The sequence below is a fragment of the Glycine soja genome, chromosome 7 (assembly GCF_004193775.1).
Source record: "Glycine soja cultivar W05 chromosome 7, ASM419377v2, whole genome shotgun sequence".
Taxonomy (NCBI): Eukaryota; Viridiplantae; Streptophyta; class Magnoliopsida; order Fabales; family Fabaceae; genus Glycine; species Glycine soja.
In genome coordinates, this window is record NC_041008.1 from 21677375 (window position 1) to 21694857 (window position 17483).

Sequence of the window (17483 nt, forward strand, 5' to 3'; positions counted from 1 at the left end):
CTGACTTTCTACCAGCCATACCCCCTCCAACATGATGAAACCCCTTTAAGCTATTTTAATATCAACCTGGAAGTTATTGTTATTCCAGACACAGAGAAGCCCCTCAGCTGTATTGTTCACAGGAAACGATTCCCAATCAAAGTCTGAGTGACCCTACAGAGCCTGACAAAGTGCCCTGTCAATGGAATCCCTCTTTGTTTCTTGCAAATTCCTGATACAGACCCACTTAATACCTGTACCCAATTGAGATTGAAGCTTCCTTGTACTCAAAGACTGCCATAGCTGTCTTTTACCTTCTAAATCACAGGGGGCATAAATATTAGCCACAAGCAAGAGTGAATATAGAAGAAATTAACATGACTAAGCATAATCACAAGCTCCCACAAATGCAAGAGTGAATATAGAAGAAAGTCAGCAAGTAATTTGAGTATAAGACTCCAAACTAGATAGAGGGAAGGAAATGGATGCAGGACAAAATCAAATATATTATTTATAATGTCATTTAGCCTTTTTTTATTTAATTTTCTAAACACTAAATTATGCTGCCATACTATTTTCAGATTCCATTAGGAGCGATTTTAGCCATTGTTGATCCTGTGGTCATTGCTGTTTAAAAATTCAAACTGGTCCTGCGGTCATTGCTAGAAAGTCAATTGTGTTGAAGCCTTGAACTCAGGTATTTATATCTTTGATTCGAAAACTAATTTGAAATTGTTGTTGTATGCATTACTGGTATATTTGTAACTTATGCTATGCCTGTCTACATGACCTTTCTTTCATTGGACTGATATGTTCATGCCTCTCTACATGACCTTTCTTTCATTGGACTGATATCTTTGAAGTATTTACTGTGATTTCATCTCTCAGAACTTGTTCATTGTTAGTGTTGAATGTTTTTGTAATTTTATCTACTGCCCTTCTCTATATATATGTTGTGACTGCCACTGCCCTTCTTTCTCTCTTGTATTATCTATATATATGTTTTTTTATTGAACTTTTGGTAGAGAAGATCCCATTACATGCAGCTCCCCACACCCAAGTATCCTTAAACCTACAAAACATGGAAATCAGTGTTAGGGACTTATCAGCAGAAACTGAACTCTTGTTCTTCTTTACCGATTCAACAACAGCTCAGCAGTGGTAGTACCCATGAGCCTGTAGAATCTGCACATAGCTACTGCTGAATCCTTTCCATTCAAGGCAGCAAGCAGAAGTTTCAACGAAAGTCTCCTCTCCCACATAGCTACTACCTTCTCAACACTATTGGAATCAACATCATCTGAATAATTCCCTTTTTTCTTTCTTTTTCTCTCACACACCCCCATGATGTCAAAAGTGGTTATTTTCTCTTTATTCCTATCATCAGTCCTAACCATGTCTTAATATTTCTTTCTATCTTTCCTCTTTTTTTAACCTTTTGGAAGATTTCGGTTTAACCTTCCCCTTCACGATTCTCTCTTTTCATTCCCTATTTTGCTTCGTGGCACAGTCATTAGAATAAGGAACACAATGGAAGACAGTATCTTATGCAAACACACAGTGCATCGTAGCGTCACCAAGAAAGTCATCTCCCCCAAAATATCATCCCAAACCAATTCTTCAACACACACAGAAACACACACACACACACACACATACACAGCCACACATACACCCACACCCACATACACACACACACACACACACACACACAGCCACACACACAGAAACAAACACACACACACACACACACACAACCACACACACAGAAACAAACACACATACACACACACACAGAAACACACACACACACACAACCACCTACACAGAAACACACACACACCCACACCCACCCACACACACAGAAACACACACACACACACACATACACACACACACACACACAGAAAATACTAGTACTACAGAAACGTTAAGGCAGTTTGCCTTTAGCACAAGATTAACGAACAAGATATCTAAGCAACAACTTTTTGCTTTCCTCCTTCCCTTCCCTACTTAATCTCCACTGCCTAATTCTCCTAATTAACTCAATAAACGGCTAAGGGCCAAGGAAACTTTTACCATTCTCCCTGGTTAGTTCAGTTTCCATCACCAGCAGCTTTAAGGTAATTAAGTGTCTCACCACCATCACCAGAGTGGCCACTAGAGTTTCCTCCTCTGCCTTCACTAGAGATTCCAATATCTTGCTTGCCACTACCGATGTGTACAAAGTCCGGAAACCCTCCTCCAATTCCTATGGTTGCATTGCCTCCAACATTAGTGGCTTCACTTTGCAGCATGTGGAGGCCTTGACTTCCACTGGAGCTCATGCCAAGTTGGCTGTGCATGCCTTGCTGCTGTTGAAGCACTGAGAAAGGCTGTTGCAGTGATATCCCCAACAGTATGATGTACCTGACCATCCAATGGAGATGGTTGTGGTTGAGAATCAGCTATTGCAGATAGGTACATGAGATTTCTCTGTAGCCTTGATTGGTTCCTGAAATAATGAGAAGAGGATCATTATGATGTTTTAGGACCACAACAAAAGGAACAGAAGAGGAGCGAGAATCCGATGCTAAGATGTTAAGGGCAAAATCCAATAATTGTGGAGGCTTTCTATCTCAAGGCAAGCAAGGAGAATTTTGATTTCTAGAAGAAACTTTTTCGGTTTATCTAATTAAGCAACACCTCCTTAATGAATTTGTCCAAGTTCATGAATGAACAACCACTGGGGGTAGTGGCTTCCCCTGCCTTCTTCTTCAACTCCACGATCTTTTGTCTCATTTTGTTTCCTTTCTCTCCTGCAATGAAGTCATTGACCAGCTTCTCCACCTCTTCTCTCTTCACATTGGTATCAATTTCAATCCTAATTTCCCATTCTTTGCAGATATATCTTTAGTTTGTTGGTTGATCTGCAAAGAATGGCTAACACATCATTGGTACTTATGATACACACAGACCCTCATGATACACACACACACACATATACCCAACTACAATAATAAAGCATAAGCACCCTTGAAACCCAGCATTTGAAATTAGTTACATAAACAACTGCTGATGTCTATATTTGTCTGTAATTGAATTTTACCTTTTGTATGTTCTTGTATGTGATCAGTGTAATTTTCTATATAAACAATTGTTGTTCATGGTGAGTGAACCTTAGATTCCAGTTTGAGACTGAATGCAATGACTCTTGTGGACAGTTTGCATTAGTCATTGTATTTAGTCTTGAATTGTCTGTTTGGACAGTTTGGGGAGACTGGTATTTTTATGTTAGATTCATTCGTGAAGGTTATTATTATTTTCATTAATTTGATTAAATTTCGGTTCAATGCATTTCAAGTTGTTCTCTGAGTGCATACTTGATTATCAGGAAATTCATTTGACCGATGTCATGTCGTGCACTTGGAGACCAATGCGAAATGCTGCCAAAATTTAGTCAAATTTTTGTAAATAGTGGTAACCCTGACAATTGAAGCTAACATAAAAGACAGTTTTCCTAAATGGGATAGGGCCACACCTATAAATAAAAAAGTGAGATTTTCATGCATGGAATTGCTTAGATGGATCGAAGTTGGATGAATGAAAGTCGCATGAGCCTAGAATATGAGGATGGCGTCGAACAGTTCTTGCAATTTGCTTCAGAAAGAGGTCGACCGAATGAAGAAGGAAAATATTATTGTCCTTGCATCAACTGTTTGAATGGAAGACGATAATTACTCGATGACATACGAGACCATCTATTGTGTGATGGGATTAAGAAGAATTACACGACGTGGATATGGCATGGTGAAGTCACAGACATGTAGAGTGGGTCCCAATCTGAACCGTTTGATGTAAAATGGGAGATCGATTAGAAGACATGATTCGTGACCTTGGACAAGAGTCTTTCCAGCAAGCACACGCCCCTGCGTATGAAGGATTGCAGAGTGATTCTAAGAAGCCTTTGTATGCGGGGTGCAAGAATTCCTTAACCCTGTTGTCTGTTGTGTTAAGTCTGGTTAATGTGAAGGCCAGATATGGATGGAGTGACAAAAGTTTCACCTCACTGCTTGAGGTATTGCACAATCTGCTTCCAGAGGACAACACGTTGCCTAAAAGTTACTATAAGGCAAAAAAGATATTGTGTCCGATGGGTATGGAGTATCAGAAGATTCATGCTTGCCCCAATGATTGCATATTGTACAGGCATGAATTCCAAGAAATGTCCAAATGCCTTATCTGTGGGACTTCACGGTACAAAGTGAAGGATGAAGAAGAAAGCAGTTCTGATGAAAACTCGAAAAAGGGCCTCCCAGTGAAGGTTTTGTGGTATCTTCCAATCATTCCAAGGTTTAAGCGTCTTTTTTTCTAATGAGGATGATGCAAAAGACCTTACATGGCATGCAACTGGAAGGATTTCTGATGGAATGGTCCGTCATCCGGCTGATTGCTTGTAGTGGAAGAAGATTGATGGTGTGTATCCAGATTTCGGGAAAGAGCCAAGAAATCTTAGACTTGGACTAGCCAGTGATGGAATGAATCCATATGGCACCTGAAGCACTCAACACAGTTCATGGCCAGTTCTGCTAGTAATTTACAATTTGCCTCTTTGGTTGTGCATGATGCGAAAATACATGATGTTGTCTATGATGATATCAGGCCCAAGACAACCAGGACATGACATTGATGTTTATCTAAGTCCGTTGGTTGAAGATCTGAGAAAGTTGTGGGACGACGGGGTTGTAGTGTTTGATGCGTTTCGCAAGGAGACCTTTGAAATGCGTGCAATGCTTTTTTGTACCATTAATGACTTTCCAGCATATGAGAATCTCAGCGGTTACAGTGTTAAGGGTCATCATGCATGCCTCATTTGTGAAGAAAATACAAGTTACATACAACTTAAACATAGGAGAAAAACTGTCTATAGTAGGCATCGCCACTGTCTAACACCCAATCATCCTTACAGATGATTGAAAAAAGCTTTTAATGGAAGTCAAGAGCATGATATTGCGCTGATACCGTTGACTGGTGAGCAGGTATATCAGCGGGTTCAACACCTGAATAATGTATTTGGGAAGACCCAAAAGAAGGATAAAAGTCAGAGTTGCATATGGAAGAAGAGGTCCATTTTCTTTGATCTTCTGTACTGGTGTCATCTTGATGTTAGACATTGTATTGATGTTATGCATGTGGAGAAAAATGTTTGTGACAGTGTGATTGGGACGCTCCTTAACATTCAAGGCAAGACGAAGGATGGCTTGAATACCCGTCAAGATCTAGCTGATATGGGTATACGATCACAGTTGCATCCAAGGTCTGATGGGAAGAAAATTTACTTGCCCCCAGCCTGCCATACTTTGTCCAAGAAGGAGAAGATAAGTTTATGTCAGTGTCTTCGTCGGGTGAATGTTCCACAAGGATACTCTTCAAATATTAAGAGCCTTGTGCAGTTGAAGGAGCTTAAGCTTGTAGGGTTAAAGTCTCACGATTGTCACGTGCTCATGCAACAATTGTTAGCTGTGGCTATATGAGACATCTTGCCAAACAAAGTCAGGTTAGCGATAACTCGCCTGTGCTTTTTCTTCCATGCTATATCTAGCAAAGTCATTGATCCAGTCAAGTTTGATGAGTTGGAAAACAAGGCCGCTATTATATTGTGCCAGTTGGAGATGTATTTTCCCCCTGCTTTCTTTGACATCATGATTCACTTGATTGTGCATCTGGTCAGAGAAATCAAATGATGTGGTCCTGCTTATCTACGATGGATGTACCCGATTGAGCGATACATGAAGATCTTAAAAGGGTATACAAAGAATCTATATCGTCCAGAAGCATCTATTGTTGAGAGGTACATTGCAGAAGAAGCCATTGAATTTTGTTCAGAATACTTAGAGAAGGCTAAACCTGTTGGGCTTCCTGAATCTCGGCATGATGACAGAGTGGGTGGTAAGGGTTCAAGAGGACTGCATGTGATGACTCCAAGTGTAGAAGATTTGTTACAAGCTCACTTGTATGTCTTGAACAACAGGAATGAAGTTTTGCCATACATAGTTAAGCATGAAGCTTTAGTCAAATAGAATAATCCGAAAATGTCAAAGAATTGGGTGTTGAAAAAGCATAACAAGACTTTCTATGATTGGTTTAAAGATACAATCTTTGCAGATGAGAATGCTTCAGAAACATTAAGAAAGCTAGCAGATGGGCCTAAAAGAAATGTTATAACCTGGCAAGGATACGACATAAACAGGTATTCATTTTACACAAAAGCACAAGATGACAAAAGTACAATGCAGAACAGTGGGGTCACCCTAAGGGCTGAATCTCAACACTTTGCAAGTGTCAATGACGCCAATCTCTGTGTAGCTTTCATACCTTACTTTGGGTTCATTGATGAAATTTAGGAGCTTAACTATGTGAAATTTACGGTATGTGTTTTCAAATGTAAATGGGTTGACAGCAACACCAGTGTGTGCACCGATGATATAGGATTTACGTTGGTAGACCTAAAGAAACTTGGTTACCACAATGACCCTTTCATCATGGCAGAACAAGCTAGACAAGTATTTTACGTGCAAGACCCTTGTGATGAAAGGTGGTGCGTGGTTCTGCAGTCCAAAACAATTGGTGTTAATGTAGAAGATGATGATTCATACATCGACACCTATGTTAGTCCTTTGACTGCTCAAATCACTCCTAACATTATCGGAGAAGAAGAAGCTGACGACGTTCATGCTAATCGAAATGATCATGATGAAGAAGAATTGATTAACATCGTCTAATGTAATTTTCTGCAGAGACTGAGGTCACCAAAGCAAGTAAGTGACAACTACATTTTTCTCTGATTGAGGCATCGGTATTTTCTTTTAGATGGTATCCTTAGGACTTCATACAGCTCATGTTTGTCGCCAGTTTCATCATCCACCACCCTTTTCTTCTCTGTCTTCTCACGTTTATTGTTGTTAAACCCATATTTATGCTTTCTCACGTGAGAAGGCAGAGAAGAAAAGGGTGGTGGATGATGAAACTGGCAACAAACATCAGCTAGATGAAGTCCTAAGGATGCCATGTACATGTGTATTTCTGAAGATATAGTATTTATATTCCATCAAGCATGCATTGACTGTTGATTACATGTAATAGACTTTTTATAACATGGTTGCCCCAAATCACAATTAAAAAGCACAACTACCAATCTTTCGGAGTCCTTTGGTTAATTTGTCTTGTCTCCTTCTGTGGTGGGGTTTTGTTGGGTTTTATGTTTTTGGAAGGTGGCACCTTGGGTGTCTTGTATCTGATCTCCTAAGTACCTCTGGTCCAGTTATGTTTTATTAATAATATTATACTTTTGCCTTCCAAAAAACACTTATGACTGATCCTCTTTTGATTAATCCTATTTTGTATGTTGTTGTATGTTATTGTATAACAGATCATGGGTTCTCCACCTGCCTCCACTCCTCCTCCTCCTCCTCCTACTCCTCCTCCTTCGGACGCATCGGCTTCGCCGTCTGCCGTGAAGCGAACACGCAAAGCCTCACGTCTACGATCGTTGTCCACTAGACCACCTGGTGCTGAGAGACTAGTGGTACATGTTGATCCTGCTACCGAGAAGGCGACGGTCCCCACAGGAAGAAATTAAGAACATATTTGGGGATTGTGGCGCGTGATAAGGTGGATGTCGCCTACGAGAACTGGAAGGAGGACCCTACTGCTCAGAAGGACCTGATTTGGGAGGATATTCAGGTATTTTTCTTTTCTTATTTGATTTTGTTTAATTAATAGCCAAAAAATACATTATTGTAACAAATAAACTTTATTTGATGTTTTCAGGCGGAATTTGATATCCCAGAGGCTTCTGACAGTAGGACGAAAAGGAAGTTACTGCAGACCGTGGGGGAGAGATGGAGGCAGTTTAAATCAGACCTCACGAGGAAATGGGCCCTTGCAGCCGATCAGGACCGTGTCAAGGACACTGTCTGTGAGAAATACGGCATCAGCAAGGAAAAGTGGGCCCAGTTTTGCCAGACTCACAGAGACCCTTCTTGGGAGATATGTTCCTTGCCATTTAAGTTGTTTTTCAAAAAGCATGATGTTGTTATACTTCATTCTACCAATTTCAAACATTATTGTTTAATTTTTTCAGGATGTGCGCAAGAAGGCACAAGCCATCCAGAAGCAGAATACTGCCCCCCACGTTTTGTCTCGTGGGGGTTATGATTATTTGGAACAGAAGCTCCTGGCTGAGAAGACGAAGAAGAAGCTAGAGGAAGCTGCACAGTCAGGAAGCGTTGATGGCGTCATCGACCCTCCATCCCTGGTCAGACGCCACGTGAAGTGGAAGATGGCCCGCACGAAGAAAATAGGGGAGATGACGACTGAGGCCACAAAGAAAATTGTCGAGAAGATTGTAAGTCATTTTCAACTAACCATTACAATTATATTTCAATATTTTGTGAATGTCATGCACCACTGTGTGTTTTCTGTGCAGGATTCCTTTGAGGAGCAGGCTACACAGGGATCCTTCGTCCCCCATGGACGTCAGGATGTTCTCGCCGCTGCTATTGGACGGCCAGAGCACCCTGGATGTGTCCGTGCTGCTGGAGCTGGTGTCACCATCAAACAATACTTTGGATCAGCTCCACGGACGTCCCGCAGCGCTTCCTCCCTGCCTCCTGACGAATTGCAGCAGCTGACCAAGCAAATCAGGGACCAGCTAGAGGAGTCCATCACAAAGAAAGTGACGAGGTAGGTCATGGCATCCTTCAGCCACATGCAGTCCCAGCTTCAGTCGCAGATGCAATCTCAGGGACTTGCAGTGCCTCCTGAGCCTCTGGTTGGTCCCTCCGGTTCTCGAGTGAGCATAAAGGGGAGTTGTGTTGATCCCTCAGGAAATGATCCTGAGACCAGTGACTCTGACAGGTGCGGCTTGTACATAGAAGCAGATCCTGCCCGCCTGGTTGCCATGGGGAGAGTTTATGAGGGATCCACTATTGTTCATAACACTCCTTTGTTGCCTGGCCAAGTAAAGGTGAGTGTGGAGGAGGTTACACATGCAGATGCTCCAGTTCCTGTACCCCCTGATGAGGTTTCCTTAGTGGGGCAGGCACTTCTCACCTTCCTTGCTTGGCCGACACATCTGGTCAAGTCTTTATCACAGCAGGTACTTATTGTCCTTACTATATGTTTCTTCTTTTTAAATTAATTCATTAAACGTGCCTCCAATTAGGCTATTTAACTTTGTTTCATGAACATGTAGTTGTGTCTCCGGCAAAACAACCTCCGAAGCCCGATTCGGAGGTCGATGATCCGCTTTATCTGATGACATTGACCATCCCAGAGCTTTTCTTGAGGCCTTATTAGGTTAGATGGGATGCCACCGTGTTCGGGGTCTTTAATCTAGATTTCCCCCTCTACATAAAGCACGAAGACCTCTCTGAAATCGCACACAGTGGTCAATGTCTCAGCATATCAGTGTTACAGTTGTGGATTATGTAAGTCATTTTATATTACTTTTAATTACCTAAGTTATTGCTTTCAATTCATAAATATTTAACTTTGACTTAACATAAACAGGCATCTCACTGAAACATGTATGCGTGTGGGGAATTCTGATATCTATGGATTCCTCGAGCCACAGTCCATTTAGAGGTATGTGCAATCGCAGTTTGAGTTTGAAAGTTACATAAAGAGATGGATGCAGAGTTCACAATGCGATGTCTATCTTGGAGCCTACCTAAATGGGTAAGTCACAAAATAACTAAATTTAATTAATGTTTACTAATGTACTAACCCATTTTAGGTTCCACTGCAGCGGACACTGGCAGATGGTGGTCATCCTGCCGAAGGAACACCTAGTTGTCTGGTTTTGTTCATTGCATAACAGGCCAGACAACTACCTTAAGGGGATTATTAATAGGTTAGTGTTGTTTTCAATACATTTTCATTGTAATACCTCAACGTACAACACCGGTTTTTAATTGTTACTCATCTGGAACAGTGCTTTAAAAGGTCTTGATGATGCTCCACAGCCTAAATCAAAGGCTTCTGCTAGGTGGATTGTCGTCAAGGTACGTCATTTACATAAAACTTCCACTTATATATATTTCTTTATGTGTCTGTACACTAGTTGTTTAATTAATATCCAAATTTCATTATGTATTTAGTGTAATAGACAAAAAGGAAGTACTGAGTGCGGCGACTATGTGATGCACTGGATGTCCACCATCATTTTAGGAACTTTTAGGAATAATTGGGAAGCGGTAAGTTTATTTCAAACAAAATCGATTTATTTATAATTTCTATTACATTATTAACTTATTATAATTTATTTCATCATGCAGTATTTTAACGATCCTAGACCATTGGAGCCAGAGAGATTAAAGGCATTGCGGATCCAATGGGCACAGTTTTATCTCCGAGTTAGAGATCAGGCCTAGGATTTAGGGACAATGGTTTTTTCCTTAGTTTACTTTGGTTTAACATTTTTTACATTTTCTATGTAATATGAACATTGAATTCATTTGATGATTGTTCTTTATGATAAATCAATTATTTGATGTTTATTATCATTAAAACTGCTTGAAAGCAGAATAAAATGTTTATTTGCTGTGAATTGTGTGACACCCTCTACCCCTCACATATATACTAATAACGGAATAAAAATTCAAATATTAATTAAAAGTATTTTTAAAACATTTTTTAAATACAAGCCTTTCAAAGGGGTAAAAGGCTCACATTCACTTTCTTCTACATCATATTCAAACTTGTCCAAATAAATAATAAAGTCATCTCGACTCAAACAAGGTCGTCTAAGCTTCATACAATTAATATAGAACCTATATCCTAATGTCACATCCTATCAGAGTGTTGTGTTCCTGTGTCCTCTAGCATGAGGTTCTTCATAGTCATCCACCTATTCATGCGCTCCCCCGAACATAAAGTTCAAGATCATCACAGGATCCAAACACAAACAGCAAACCGGGAGTGAGTTATCACATTCCTAACTACTAGAGAGAGACAAGACAACATATAGTAGCCAAATACAATTTACTTAGCATATCTCACATTATTTCATCACTTTGTCACTCAAAATTCACTTTTCAATCATCAATCACAATACACAAAAATCACACTCTCCAATCAAGACATAATAACACATCAATTTCATAATAAACAATTAGCAAGCGTATGCAACAGCTATGCTAAGACTCAAACCTATATGCAATGTGGTACTATGTCAGTGAAAACAAACTACACACTAGCAAGTCAAGTCACTCTCACAAGGTAATATCATAGGGAGACCAGTCATGGTCACAGTGTTTTACGAGAATGCTCTAACCATATGGGATCAACATAGGCTTAAAGGAGCACTCAAACCGTGTGACCCCCAAGGCCTACACTCCGAAGAGTCCGTCAGGGCCTCTCCCTCCTGATTCAGGTCCAACCAAGAAAACATTTTAGCACACAGACTCTATCTATCAACTGTACAAAACACACGACTCCTCAATTGTTCTCAAAATAATTTTAACTTGTCGCCCTTTAAGGGTCTTATCATTAACTCGCTGCCCTTAAAGTGACTTAACATTAACTCGTTGCCCAAAAAGGAACTTAGCATCAACTCGTCGCCCTTGAAGGGACTTATGATCGTGTGATTGTACAATTCATAGTTCACAACTCAATGCACACAACACCTCAATGCACATATATATCTCAATCATATATATACTCAATTTATCACATACACTTAATCCCAGTCACAATGGTATAATCTCAATTTAACATGTTATCACACCTCATGAATCATATACACTTTATCTATGAACTATGCAATACACACATTTACTCAATTGTTTTCAAAATTATTTTAACTCGTCGGGTTCCCACAGTGGATCCCATCACAATACTCGTCCCCCTTAAAGGGTCTTATAATTGTGTGATTGCACAGTTCATAGTTCACAACTCAATACACACATCTCATCTCAATACACATGTATTTCATCATCCGTCACATGTTCAATTTATCACATACTCACAGTTTGAATCATCATTTCATAACCTCAACATAACAATTTATATAAAATATTTTATCACAACATGGGATGTAAAACCTCTAAAATAGTTTCTCACAATTGTATCAAAATCATGGGTTAAACACAAAGACATCAAGAGCACTCAAGTTTATCAATCAATTCTCATCAGGACATCAATTGGTACATAGAACACAATAATATTGTATTCATAATCATAAAGAAAAATTATAATTCAATAAACATCCCAAAATAAACCCAAATTTAGTTATCTAAGGATCCCTACACATGCTCTCACTAACCCCCAATTGTGAATAACTCATCCCTTACCTCTAAGCAGACTCACGTGTCTTCCGACAACAATAGTGGCATCTCTAGCGGTTCCCTGAGAATCCTCCAGTTTTTCCTCCGATTGCTCCAATAGAATTCTCAAACGTCAGAGAGACAGAGAAGAGATTGAAGCCTACAATTGTACTGTCTTCATGCAATTCATTTTCCTACCTCCAAGAACATTATCTCGCAAATCCCAACGGTGAAAGTGTGAGCAATTGAATTTAGAACAATATATCCACATTTCATGAAAATCCAACGGTTAACGAAACTCAGATCATAGTTTTACCGAGACAGTTTTGGATTTCTGTGGGAAAATAAAAGGCTACAATGAAAAGGGTTTTCCTCTAAGCTCAGACATGATTTTTAAATTTCCAACGGTAAGAATGTTTGGAATTGGATTGCAAACGTGCTGCTAAAATTTCATAACGATCCAACGGTAAATGAGTCCGACATCATCGTTTTTCTGAGACAGGTTTGGTGGACTGCGGGAAAAAGAATTGGTTTTGAGTGGAGAAAAACGAAAATGAGGGGAAGAGGAGGCACCTGACTTAACATAGCTATTTATACCTAGGGTACTCAGCCTATTATTTGCTCTATATTTATTTATTTACTAAAAAGTTTTTTAAATTTATTTACAAAAAATTGGGATGTTACAAATTGGGCTTGAAATTGCATTTGACAGGTACAATTTTGGGTTTACTGTAAAAACAGAAAGTATATATAAAAAAAATACTTGAAAACAATTTGCTCTATATTTATTTATTTACTAAAAAGTTTTTTAAATTTATTTACAAAAAATTGGGATGTTACAAATTGGGCTTGAAATTGCATTTGACAGGTACAATTTTGGGTTTACTGTAAAAACAGAAAGTATATATAAAAAAAATACTTGAAAACAATTTGCTCTATATTTATTTATTTACTAAAAAGTTTTTTAAATTTATTTACAAAAAATTGGGATGTTACAAATTGGGCTTGAAATTGCATTTGACAGGTACAATTTTGGGTTTACTGTAAAAACAGAAAGTATATATAAAAAAAATACTTGAAAACAACATCGGTTATTAACAAAAACCGATGTTAATATCATAAACAACATCGGTTATTTACAAAAACCGATGTTAACGTTTGTAAATTAACATCGGTTATTTGTGTATAACCGATGTCAGCGTTTGTATTTTAACATCGGTCATCTGTAGATAACCGATGTCAACTCTTGTACATTAACATCGGTTAGTTATAAATAACCGATGTGAACATTTGAATATTAACATCGGTTATCTACTCATAACCGATGTTATACACAAAGAACTACACCAAATAAGTGTATGCATCATCAACGCTGACATCGGTTTTCTAGAAAAAACGATGTTAATGAAATATGTTAACATCGGTTATCGTAGGAAACCGATGTTAATGTAATATATTAACATTGGTTTTACTGCAAAACCGATGCCAACGTTCATCATGCGTACACTTTTTTTGCTGTTGTTCATTGTGTTTAACATCGGGTATTTACAAAACCGATGTTGTCATATATATGTTAACATCGGTTCTACAAAACCGATGTTAACATTGATACATTCAACATCGGTTTTAGAACCGATGTAGAATGTTCTAAATAATCGATGTTGAAAGTGTATTTTCTAATAGTGACATTTCTATTTCTATGTATTACAAAAGAAAAGGATAAAATAATTGAAATGACGCAAAACTGGCTGACTTTTCCCTTGTCTAAAGCATATAGAGTTTTGCCCATGTGTAGCAAATATGCACTGATAACTTCTAAATAATTATAAATTAATAGTAAAGAATTAGTCAAATTTTGGCCTGAAATTAATTATTTAGCAGTTATTTGTGATTAAAAGTTAGAAAATTAATTAAATTGAATTTTTGATTGCAGATACAAAAATTGAAGTTACTTTAAGCAAAAAGGCAACAAGAAGTGAAGAAAAAGAAGAAGTCTGAAGCAGGCCTAGCCCAACACGCGCGTCACGTGCTAAGCGTGAAAAACAGTACAGGCGTTGAGCTCGAAGATGCAGAATCCGTTACGTGCGCTAAGCGCGAGCCACGCGCTAAGCGCGCGATCCAACAGAAACACACGCTAAGCCTGCAGCGCGCGCTAAGCGCGTCTATGAAGGCCCAAAGCCCACTTCAGCAGCTATAAATAGAGAGCCAGTCCAAGGGAAACCACACACCTCGCCTCAGAGCACTTTTCTCAGCATTCCAAGCCTGAGCTCTCTCTTTTCTCTCTATATTCTTTGTTTTTATTACCCCCGTTCTTTCTTTCACCCCCAGTTGTAAAGCCCTCAATGGCCATGAGTGGCTAATCCCCTAGCTAGGGCTTGACAGGCCTAAAAAGCCAACGATGTATGGTGTACTTCAAGAGTTATCAATGCAAAGAGGATTCATTTCAGGTTTTTCTGTTCTAATTCTTTTCTTTTAATCTTGCATTTATTTCTTAAATTTCTTTTGGGTTTTATTCGCTCGGGAGAGGGTATTTCATAATAAGGGTTTAAGAATTAATACATGCATCAGTTTTAGGGGTTATACACTTGGGAAAGGGTAACTCCTAATAGAACATCTTAAGAAAAGAATCATCGGGTTAGCATTGCCAGGCATAGAATGATAATTCAATGCCCATGCATTTAGCAACATCTAGAATTTAACCTTAATGCATTTTAATTATTGAATCTTCGCAAAGGCATTTGGGAGATAGGTAGTTAAAATAGGCTTGTCATCGTGAGGCATCAGGGGCAAGTAAAATTAATAGATGTGGGTAGAACTAATACAATTGCATTGGTAATGAATATCATATTTACATGCATCGTAGGCCAATTGGGTTTGTCTGGTCTTGGCATTTTCATCAATTGTCTTTCTAAAACTATTTGATCTAGTAATAGCAATTTACTCTTGCACCTATTCCTGTTTTTACTATTTATTCATTACTTACAAATTGAAGAGTATTCAATAAAGTGCAATAAAATCCCTGTGGAAACGATACTCGGACTTCCGAGGTTTACTACCTAGAGCGATTTGGTACACTTGCCAATACCTGAACATGCACAAAAGTAATTTTTGCTCCATTTGTCAGAATATTTTTTTCTCTTATATTGAGTGGCTTTTATAGCTAAAATCAATTGATGCTTTTGTAACCAACTAAATCCACTATCCCATGATCGTGATCATCTTATTTACTATGTTGTAACTTAAATATCTTTTAATGAACAAGTCTTGCATCTTCCACATCTTTTCTCCTTTTGTTTTCTTTTTATTTATTGAAATAAAAAATATACCCAGATAAAATTTGGTATTCACACTTGTCAAAATCATTTTTATTTTTTACTTTATTTAATCTTTTGTCACATACACGTCATGTTAGCATTCTACATAAGTGATATGTTATCACTAATATGTCACATTAAACTCAATATTTTACTTTAAATAGTTAACTATTGATAAATTAACTAAATGATCGAAATTACTTATTCAGAAAAATAAGGGGTCAAAATTACAATTGATCTACATTTTGAGGGACTAAAGAGATACAAGAACATTTATAAAAAAATTAAGAGACTAGAAAAAAACATATTTAAATATTGAGAACCAAAAATAACAATGATCTAAATTTTGAGGGACTAAAACATATTTACCTTTAAATTATATATTTTTATTCTATACAAACAAACATATTGATCTTACGGTTTTATATGAAATGATTCCTCTCCTTTGGTGTTATCAAGTGGCATTTATATTTTTTAATATTTTTTATTGATACAATTTTGGTGAAAAAAAGAAGTTTGACTTAACTAGCAAATACAAAGATTTTAAAAAGATAATTTTATTAAAATAATATATATATATATATATATATATATATATATATATATACACCATTAGAAAAAGTCGTGAAGTAATTATGTAGAAATAATTTTTATTACAATTAAATTAAACAATAAAAACTTTAATGCGTGTCTATAAATGCTTGTAATAAATGCGGTAATAATTTTTTTAATAACTACTTTTATTTAATAAATGTTATAATATGGCAAGAAGAATTCAAAAATAAACTCTCAAATAAATCGAATGTATGAAAATCCTTTTAGAGTGCACGATGTTATTGTGACATTGGCCACAACACTACTAGAATTTATACATTTAACATCACACGGTTAACATCAGTTATTGAAAAAACCGATGTTAACAAAAGCACGAAGGTATTTTCGTAAATAATTTGAGTTAAGTAACATCGGTTTTGAAAAAATTGATGTTAATCAATTGACATTAACATCGGTTTTTGGATAACCGATGTTAACATGAGATCGTTAACATCGGTTATTAAAAAATCGATGTTAACGTCAACTGATTAACATCGGTTATTTCAAAATAGATGTTAACGAAATTGGTTAACATTAGTTTATCCAAAAACCGATGTTAACATGATATTGTTAACATCAGTTTTGTATAAAATCGATTTGTTAACCAAATTAGGTTAACATCGGTTTTTAAAAAACTGATGTTGATATACATAAATTAAAACCCAAAACTCTTTTTTCCCTCGCGCGCTTAGTATCGCAAACATAGCCTTCCTCTTCTCCCTTTCACCCGCAAGACCTGTGACCGTCGTTTGTGACCTGTGACCGCCATCTCCTCGTTACCATCGTCGTCGTTCGCGACTGCCATTGGGGTTTATGACTACCACGAAGTGGAGCATCCTCTGTTGGAGTCTGACATCAACGCAAGGTACGTGTTTTGCTTCTTTTCTCATTTTTGTGAGCTTTTGCAAACCCTTTTCACCTGAGTGCTCTGTCTCAACTCCGCCGTTCATGGGTGGCACCATGACAGGGACTATTGTTCGTGTTCCACAAACCCTTTTCACCTAAGTGCTCGTGGCCAGTCTCACTCCCACTCACGGTCAGCCTCGCTCTAGGTGGCCACTCTCGAAAGGTTAGTGTTCATTTTCGATCTGGATGCATGTTTTGTTCATTGTGGTGTTCTTTTCTTTTTTTTGCCTTTTTTTTGGTTGTTTGCTATCTACAATTTTCGTTGGAATGTGGATACATAGGGAGAAAATGGTAGTGAACCTTTCTGACTTTTGATCATGAAAAAGCAGAGGCACCATTTGCGAAAATGATTCCAGAAAACCTCTTTTGTGTTCTTTCACCA

At 37.9% G+C, this 17483-nt stretch overlaps 1 pseudogene; it reads right to left on the minus strand.

Moving 5' to 3' along the window:
* Positions 1 to 2063: 2063 nt before the first annotated feature.
* On the minus strand, positions 2064 to 17000 carry LOC114420520 (annotated as a pseudogene).
* Between the last annotated feature and the right edge of the window lie 483 nt (positions 17001 to 17483).